This window comes from Somniosus microcephalus, chromosome 9, assembly GCF_052327205.1.
Source record: "Somniosus microcephalus isolate GS21.2 chromosome 9, FLI_Smic_1.0, whole genome shotgun sequence".
Taxonomy (NCBI): Eukaryota; Metazoa; Chordata; class Chondrichthyes; order Squaliformes; family Somniosidae; genus Somniosus; species Somniosus microcephalus.
Genome location: NC_140995.1, coordinates 122,509,687 through 122,519,587, shown reverse-complemented (window position 1 = coordinate 122,519,587; position 9,901 = coordinate 122,509,687).

The window sequence follows — 9,901 nt, the reverse complement described above, 5'->3', positions numbered from 1 at the left end:
AGCGACTGGGGGAAAGAGAGAGAGCGACTGGGGGGAAGAGAGAGAGCGACTGGGGGAAGAGAGAGAGCAACTGGGGGGAAGAGAGAGAGCGACTGGGGGGAAGAGAGAGAGCGACTGGGGGGGAAGAGAGAGAGCGACGGGGGGGAAGAGAGAGAGCGACTGGGGGGAAGAGAGAGAGCGACTGGGGGGAAGAGAGAGAGTGACAGGGGGAAGAGGGGGGAGGGGGGAAGGGGGAGGGGGAGGGGGAAGGGGGAGGGGGTGAAAGGGGGAGGGGGTAAGAAGGGGAGGGGGAGGGGGGAAGAAGGGGGAGGGGGAGGAAGGGGGAGCGGGAGGGGGAGGGGGGAAGAAGGGGAGGGGGGAAGAAGGGGGAGGGGGAGAGGGGAAGAAGGGGAGGGGGGAGGGGGGAAGAAGGGGGAGGGGGAGGGGGAAGAAGGGGGAGGGGGAAGAATGGGGAGATGGGGGAAAGAAGGGGCAGGAGGGGGGAAGAAGGGGGAGGGGGGAAGAAGGGGGAGGGGGGAAGGAGGGGAGGGGGAAGAAGGGGGAGGGGGAAAGGAGGGGGTGGGGGGAAGGAGGGGGAGGGGGGAAGGAGGGGGAGAGGTGGGGAGGGGAGCGCCCCGTCAGCCCAAGCCCCGCCACCCCGAGCCCCGCACCCCGCCTCCCCGAGCCCCGCCCCCCGATCTCCCGAGCCCCGCCCCCCGATCTCCCGAGCCCCGCCCCCCGCCCTCCCGAGGCCCGATCTCCCGAGGCCTGATCTCCCGAGCCCCGCCCCCCGATCTCCCAAGCACCGATCTCCCGAGGCCCGATCTCCCGAGCCCCGCCCCCCGATCTCCCGAGCCCCGATCTCCCGAGCCCCGCCCCCCGCCCTCCCGAGCCCCGATCTCCGGAGGCCCGCCCCCCGATCTCCCGAGCCCCGCCCCCCATGATCTCCCGAGGCTCGCCCCCCCAGATCTCCTGAGGCCTGATCTCCCGAGTCCCGCCCCCCCCCCGAGCCCCGATCTGCCGAACCCCGATCTCCCGAGCCTCGCCCCCCGCCCGAGCCGGCTTCAAGAGCAGAGTGAGAGATGCCGCCGCGCAACCTACTGCGTGAGGCCCGGCCGGACTCAAGTCGCGCGCGCTGACTCCTGCCCCACCCGCCTTTACTAAGATGGCGGCGGTGGAGATGCTTGGCTCAGGCCCGCCCCCTCCAGCCTTCACAAAGATGGCGGCGATCGCGAGCCACTTGTTCAGCGCGACAGGAGGTGCCTAGCTCGGGTGTGGCTGGGCAACAGAGGCCCAGGCTTACAGGCCTGGAAAAACGGTGAAAGGTAGGAAAATTCTAGATGTTAGAGAAAAGATTTACAAATTAATTAACTTTTTTTAAAAACAATTTGTGTTTTAAAAGCAACTTTTTTTTTGCTGGAAATGTAGATTTGAAAAGAAACACGCAGAAAGTGGGAAAAAGAAATGAACAGTTTGGAATCAAGATGGCGGCCACTCACCTCGGTTCAGAATGATAAGGCCCGCCCACACACGCACCGAACCGTCAGGTCACTGAACTGTAGGATTGGTCAATCATCACGTCACTCAACTGTAGGATGGCCCGCCCGCACACACAATGAACCCGCCCCCACTTGATGCAAATGAGCGGATAATGAGCAGAATTTTGAACGGTTTTGAATACCGTCGGCACAATTTTTGTCCGACCATCGGCACAATTTTTGTCCGAGCAAAAAGTAAATATGCCTACAAGAGTCCCCTAATGATGAGCTTTCTTTTGATATAACATATGTGTAGGTACGCTCGATAACTTTTGATTGTATAGCCGGACAGAGAGACAGACAGAGAGACAGACAGAGAGACATATCCTTTTATAGATATAGATACTATACCTATATACAATTAAAAGTCTTGTTTATAATGCTTATCCATAGTATTATATTACTGTACTTAAAGAAGTCACACTTCCATCGGACAAACATCATGATTGGCTCAAATATATAATTGACTACATGCAAATCAACCCAAATTCAGTTCTATTTGGTAGGTAAGCAACAACTAGCAACCACCACCAAAACCAACCAAGCAATTAATTCAATTTTTTTCAAAGTTACCATTCATGATAGAGCAAGTACCATAAAACTGACCAATCAAATCACTCAACTAATTTTCTTCAAGTCCTTTGAGCCCATGTTAGGTTAAATTATATGGTGGACTACTTCAGGCACAACCCCCCCCCCCACCCAACCCCACACTCCCCCCCACCCCCACCCCCATCAGCACAGGCAATCCACAGAAGCGAGAAGATTGGCCTGATTCAACAGGAGAACAATAAAGTTTTGGAAGCAGCACTCTGTGTGAGCACTGGCCTCATTGAACACTACAAAATTATGTAAATCAATACAAATGTGTGACACTTCCAATTTTCTGTATCTTTTTGCAGTGCAACTCTTGATTCACTGAGTACGTATATAAAACAGGCACCAAGAGGCCTGCAAGCTTTTCATTGTAGAACACCACCATTTAAAGAAAAGTTGTCATATTATTGAGACTTGCGTCTGACTGCTGTTTTTGACTTCACTAACTGGACTTTGAGCATTAGAGCTATTTTTCTGACTTTTATCCCAGGGAATGGCTGCAAAAGGGGAAGAGATTGCTGGGACTCTGCCCCTTTTATGTTGTTGGGATTTTCAGGGCTTTTCTGCGGGGGAAGGAACGTGGAGCTTGGTCTGCACCTACAGTTGTGCAGGCCAGTCTAAGGCATACTAAAGAGGCAGGAGGGGGCATTCCCAGCCTCCTGCTTCATTTTTCTGTTTGTCCACTCGTTGGGCACCCCAGGGCAGGGCTGTCCAAGGAACATGGCGCAGTGTCATGGAACAATGTCTGACGCCCAACAAACAGCAGCAGGTCTCTCTTTCCTGCCTTTCTGCTCTATCAGTGCTCTAAGACCATTTAAAATGCCTGAAACAAGAGATCCTGAGGGTGGACAAGAGCAGCACATTTTGAGTGTTGGTGGGGAGGCAGGGCAGGAAAATCTGCTTGATATTGACCATATTATTTGTTTGCTAATGAATATTAAATGCCATGTCTACTAGAGCTGGTCAGAGGCTGGGTATTTTGAGGCAAGTGGCTCACTTCCTGACTACACAAACCTCTCTACAACACTCAACACTATCCAGGACAAAGGAGTTCGCTTGATTTCATTCCATTTCACCAGGTTAAATATCCACGCCCTCTACCATCGGCACACCGTGGATGAAGTGTGTACTCTCTATAGGATGCATTGTAGCAACTCACCAAGGCTCCTTCGGCAGCACTTCACAAAACCACGACCTCTACCACCTAGGACAGGGACAGCAAGTGCAAGGGAACACTATCACCTCCAAATTCCTCTCCAAGTCACACACCACCCTGACTTGGACATATATCTCGGCTGCTTCATCGTTGTTGGGTCAAAATCCTGGAACTTCTTACCTAATGGCATAGTGGGTGTACCTTCACCAAAGAGACTGCAGCGGTTCATGAAGTCTCCCCACCACCACCTTCTCAGGGGCAACTAGGGATGGACAATAAATGCTACACCCACATCCTGAAAATAAATGTTAAAAAAATTTACTACTTAATGGAGAACATGTGATTGTACTATTATATTAAACAAAAGCACTGCTAAAGTACATTCATAAAAGGACCTCCTATTTCATACTTACCTCGGTGGGCGACATCAGTTGCGGGTCCCGACCCCGCTGCTGGCTCCATCCTGCTCTGTGAAATGGATTTACGTTGATGGGGCTTGTTAAGTCCGCCCAGGTCGTTTCCCGGCCAATTAGAGGAAGCGGGTCTGGTGACGTCATTTGATGACGCGTCAACAGTCGGATTCCTTAAAGGGACCATGTCCTTTTGACATTTGTGCTGTCAGTGTTCTACAGCATTCAGGTGCTGAAAACACTGCCAATTACTGCACAAAGGCACAGGGCTGCACCCAGGCTCTCCCAGGCTCTGCCTGACACCCTCCATATGCTTATGGAGGAAATCAGAGCATGCAGGGAGGTCCTCTTCCCTTCTCATGGGTGGAAGAGACTTCTCCAGGAGATCAACACAGCCTGGTTGCACATTGCAGAGGAGGGCACAAGCAGGGGTGTGGTCAGGAGGACCTGGGTGCAGTACGGCAAACATTTCAATGATCTCAGTAGATCACGAAACGTTAGTACAAAGCCACACTCAACCTCAACCTGCTGTGTCGCTCATCACATCTCCATCACTCTGCCTTCCCTACCCTACTCCTGCACATCCTTACTCACACCAACTTACCTTGGACCTCCACCCATCCCTCTCTATCTACATTATCACTTCCTCATCTCACTAGCCACCCCTCACACTCGCCCTCATCCTAGTCCAATCACACACAATAACACACAAGGGTAGGCATTTGGGTGTTTTATGCAATGTTCATGTAAAGTTTCTGTTAATGTGCTGTCAAACATTGAAATCTTTATTTTCAACACTTTGTGTTCTTGGACAGATTTGTGTGCACCTTTGGAAGTGGCTTAGTGAGTTGCAGTGAATGGTGAGACATAACGATATCCCCCCAATGGTGATGAGTGTGAAAGGAATGGCTTGGGCATTGTAGGGATGCTTTATGGTGTTGGTATGGGGTGGTGCCAACCTGGCGCATCAAGTGGCAGCCAGGGTGTACAGCATGAAGTGAAATAAATCTGGCCATGGGCCAGCAATGTGGTCGAGTGCTGATGCCCTCTGTCCTGTCCAGCATCAGGTGATTGCGGAGAAGGTTGGTGTTGTTGTTGGTGCTGCTGGTGTGCCTGGTGCTGCTGGTGTTGGGGATGATCGTCGTGAGATTCTGAGGACCAAGGTGAGAGAGTATAAAGGGCATCCATGCTGATGGAATAGATGGCAGGTGAAGTTGAGATGATAGAAGCGATCTGTCAAAGGTGAGCGAGGTAATGAGGTCATACTGGATGGAAGCTTGTGTAAACACGTGCAGCTTGTTGTGGAAATGCAGTGAGGAACAGCTTGTGGCTGAGGGAAGATATCTCTGTAAGGAGGGAGCTTTTACTTTACATTTGAAGTTGTCAACTCATCAGCTGATTCAATGGCCACTGAACTCCCGCCTCAGCTTGACAGGTGTGGTCCACAACCAACGTGGACCCCGTGGACGAGCTGTAAAATGCAAAAGGTAAGCTGAAAATCATTCTTAAGTGGCTCTAAACAAGACACTAATTACCTGAATTGGGTTGCCCGCCACTGCCTGTTGGGTCTGTCAGCGCTGACAGACCCGATATCAGGAAAGATGCATGGGAGAGAGTTGACAGCGGGTTCCTGACTCTATGTCAAAAATATCAAACTTCCCACCCGACCCACCACCAATCCCACCCGCTGACCCCCTGGAAAATTCCGGCCATATTGTTTGCTGTTGTGTGTATGTCTAGGAATACTTCATTTTGATGTATTAACTGGATATGCTTACTGAGCCAATTTTTTTTTGATTGCAGTCACGTATACAATGGAGGACTAATTGACAAAGGAAACAAAGGGTCAGTTGAATTCTATGGTCAGCAAAAAGGGAGCCTAGATTTAGAAGACCCTTGAAAAACAGGAAAGGGGCGACACATTGGAACATAAGAACATAAGAAATAGGAGCAGGAGCAGGCCATTCAGCCCCTTGAGCCTGCTCCACCATTTAATGAGATCATGGCTGATCCGATTTTGGCCTCAACTCCACTTTCCTGCCCGATCCCCATAACCCTTGACTCGCCTGTTGCTCAAAAATCTGTCTATCTCAGCCTTGAATATATTCAATGACTCAGCTTCCACAGCTCTCTGGGGTAAAGAATTCCAAAGATTCACGACCCTCTGAGAGAAGAAATTCCTCCTCATCTCCATCTTAAATGGGCGACACCTTATTCTGAGACTATGCCCCCTCATTCTAGATTGCCCCACGAGGGGAAACATCCTCTCAACATCTACCCTGTCCAACCCCCTCAGAAGCTTATGGGGGAGAAATTCGGTATCGCCCTGTTTGGGGCGCCATTAGCGGCATGCGCAAAGTTTAGCGCCTGCCACTAATTATCACCTCCGACAGCAAACTTGGCTTTTATCGCCCCTGGAGGTGATTGGAGCGCTAAATCAGGCGCTACACACCTCTCTTAAGGCGCAAAGGCCGAGTTGCGAGGCGCTACCTCAGAGGGCGGGTGCAGCGCAGGTGCTGTCAGTTAGCGATTGAACACAAACACGCTGGCGCCGGTCAGTTCTTAAAGGGGAGGGTCGATCTTGCTCTGCAGCCACACCCTGCTCATTGGAGCCTTGAATCTCGGCCTGGGCAGACCTGTGGCTAAATCTTGCAGCCAAACACTATGGAGAGGGCTAGGGAGTGAGCATATCGCTTCTGCGAGTGGGCCTTGGAGGCTCTGGTTGGCGCGGTGGAGCGCAGAAGATCCATTCTGTACCCAGAGAGTGGCAGGAGGCCTTTGCCATGCGAGTACAGAAGAGTGTGGAGGGAGGTGGCTCAGAGAGTGTCCTCAAGCAGCATGGTGCCTAGGACCCATGTGCAATGTAGGAAAAAGTTCAACGACCTCACTCGGGTCGTCAGGGTGAGTGCCTTTTTTTCAAAACCTCTTCATCCCTCCATCTTAACCTCACTTTATGGTCAGAGGGTCTTAAAAACCCCAATGCCCAACACTCATCCAACACCTATGGCCCTTTCATCAAACACACACACACAATCCACAGTTTGCATACAGTAAGGGCTATTCAACTATGGGAGGCACATCAGGCAAGACCATGGCTGCATACAGTAAGGGCTATTCAACTATGGGAGGCATTTCAGGCAAGACCATGGCTGCATACAGTAAGGGCTATTCAACTATGGGAGGCATTTCAGGCAAGACCATGGCTGCATACAGTAAGGGCTATTCAACTATGGGAGGCATTTCAGGCAAGACCATGGCTGTATATTTACTCAGACGCTGTCCTTTTCCTTGCAGGCCAAGCTGTCTCATAATAGGAGACAGCAGCAACGGACCGGTGGAGGGCGGCCTCAGCTGCAACCCCTCAGCGATCTTGAGGTGCACGTCCACAGGATTTTGGCAAGCCGGGTGATTGGTCCCGTCACCACTGGAGACGCCGACCCCGTTCTGGACAGCAATGGTAAGGTCATCACCTTTTTGTCCTCTCTCCTTCCACTTGTTCCTCACAACACCAGCCTTTGACACTTTCAATCCAAATTACTAAATCGCTGCACTCATGCCTCCCTTGCTGCCATCCTGTCCTCAAGCTAAAGCCACTCTTGTACCTCCCTGCTTTCAGATGGTGATTCGCCAGGTGAGGAGACGCTGCCAGTGGGAGTGAAGCTGAAGGCGAGGAGGAAGAGGAAGCCGGAGCATCAGCGCCACCCTCTCCCGAGGAAGCCCAAACCCACACTGGGAACACGCCTTCCCTGCAGGGGAGCAGGGGGAATGGTCTGATGAGGGTGAAGTTCCAGGACCCAGCGGGCTGCAGCAACGCGATGGGGGTAGGGAAGCTCGGGGGCCTTCTCCCTGGAGGGAGAGTATGCCATTGAGTCCTGCTGCAGTGGACGCAGAGGAGGAACGGGTCCTCGCTGAAATGAGCGCCCAGGTGGAGTACAGGCGCACTGAGCTCATGGGTGCAGTGGCAAGGGTGCCCAAATCCATTGAATCACTGGCAAGGAGTGTGGAGCACTTCGCTGTAGCACAGGTGGCTGCCACGCAAAAGCTTAGTGCTGCAATGCAGTCACTGGCTGCTCTCATGCAGATGCAGATTGAGGCCACGCGAGCACTGACTGCTGCCATTCTCGCTGGTTCGGACACATTTCCCCGGAGCTCTCACCACGCTGCAGCAGGCCAGAAATCTGTGCTCCAGCAGATTGCTCTGTATGCTGAAGTGCTGCCCCTGGGAGTGCCAGTGTGTCGGTCGAGCAGGGAGGTGCTGTCCTCTCTCAAGATGACAGCATTCCTGCTGCCACCACTGTCACTTCTCCACTGCACTTGCCACCACCTGTAGGACAGACTGCTGCCGCCCATGCAGAGTTGGTGCAGTCTGCAGCCGGGCCCTCCAGGCCCAGAGCTGGTCAAGGCCGTCCTTCAAGGGCATCTGCAGTCTCAGGTTGTGACAATCAGCAGCCTTCCACCAGCCTTGCTCCAGCCACTGGGGTCCCATTATGGAGGAGCTGCAGGGTGGGAAGGGGTAATTTCGCAAGGGAAGCAGATCACCCGCGATGGGAAAAAAGTAGGAGGTGTGACAAAATGTTGTTCATTGTTTTATTAAAGGCCGAGGTTCGTGGTCAAATTTTTTTAACTGTTTTGGACATTGTCTCCAGGTTGTGAGAGCCATTTATGTTAATGACTTTTTTTTTGTGTTTCTATTAGTTTGTCCTGCAGAAATAAATAAGTTTCTGTATTCAAAATGTACATGTTTGGTCTTTGCAATCATTGTTGCCTTGACCGGCTTAGGGGTTGCGGGATGGTTTCATTCAGGTTGTTTGAATGGCAGAAGCCATTTCCTCAGAAGGGGCCTAGAAGCGACTTGCTATGAGCCTTTGACGGACGGCCCTTCCACTTTGTACATTGTGTGCCTCCCTCCCGCCTTGGTGCTGCTGATGATCATCCTCCTCATCTTCCTCCTCCTCTTCCTCCTCCTCCTCTGGTGGTGCTCCAGTGCCTGGTGGCATTGGCTGGGTCCTGAGGATTGCAAGGTTCTGCAGCATGCAGCACACAACAACGAAGTGGGAGACTCGCTCAGGCGAGTACTGATGGGCTCCTCCAGAATGGTCCAGACAGCGGAACCGTTGCTTGAGCACGCCGATTGTGTGCTCAACGATGTTCCTTGTAGCTTGATGGCTCTCGTATCGCAGCTCAGCAGGGGTTTTGGGCAAACGGAGCGGTGTCATCAGCCAGGTGCACAGAGGATATCCCTTGTCCCCGAGAAGCCAACCTCCTGGGTGATGCGGTGCCTGGAAAAGGTCTGCCACAGAAGTCTGGTGCAGGATGAAGGCATTGTGGCTGCTGCCAGGAAAGTGGGCATTGACAGCGAGTATCAGCTGTCTGTGGTCACAGACCAACTGAACGTTTAAGGAATGGAAGCCCTTTCGGTTGCAGAAATCCTCGGCATTCTCATGCGGAGCACGCAAAGCCACATGCGTGCAGTCAATGGTGCCCTGCACCATGGGGAAGCCCGCTATCATCGCAAAGCCCATTGCGCATTCTTGCTGCTTGTCCGGGGTCATGGGGAAAGAGATCTACTCTCATCTCCTTTTAAAGAGGGCATTTGTGACCTGCCGGATGCGTGAACTGGGAGATATTGGTGGTGTCCCCAGTAGCTGATTGAAATGAGCCGGTGGCATAAAAGTTGCGAGCCACTGTTATCTTCACTGCCACCGACAGAGAAGTCCTGCTCCTCAGTTGAGGCTGCAGGTCTGGCTGAAGCAGGTGGCAGAGCTCAGTGACCACCTCCTTGCTGAAGTGCAGCCTTCGCAAACACTGCTCCTCAGACATATTAATGTAGGAGAACTGTTGGCGAAAAACCCTGGGAGGGTAAGGTCTCCTGTTGGCCCTCCTCCATCTGGCCATGATTGCCACTCTCTCTCTGCATCTCTGTGCCCTCCGAATGTGATGGAGAAGGACGACGTCCCCATCCATTGCTGCCCCCATAGTATCTAGGCAATCAAAGTTATGAAGGTCGAAAACCAAAGTACCTGCAAAGTTATGGTCAGAAGCCAAAACTACCTCAGACAGCGTTGACTCAATGCAGAAGTCTCTCTTTCTCTCTCTCAAAATCTCTCTCTCTCTCAGAACGAGTGGTGCAAAAATGGAAGAGGCCCCCTTTAAATAGCGCTCCCCCAGCCCCACAGCGACTGGGAAGCATTCCAGTCTACCTGTCGCTGCTTGCGCCAGGC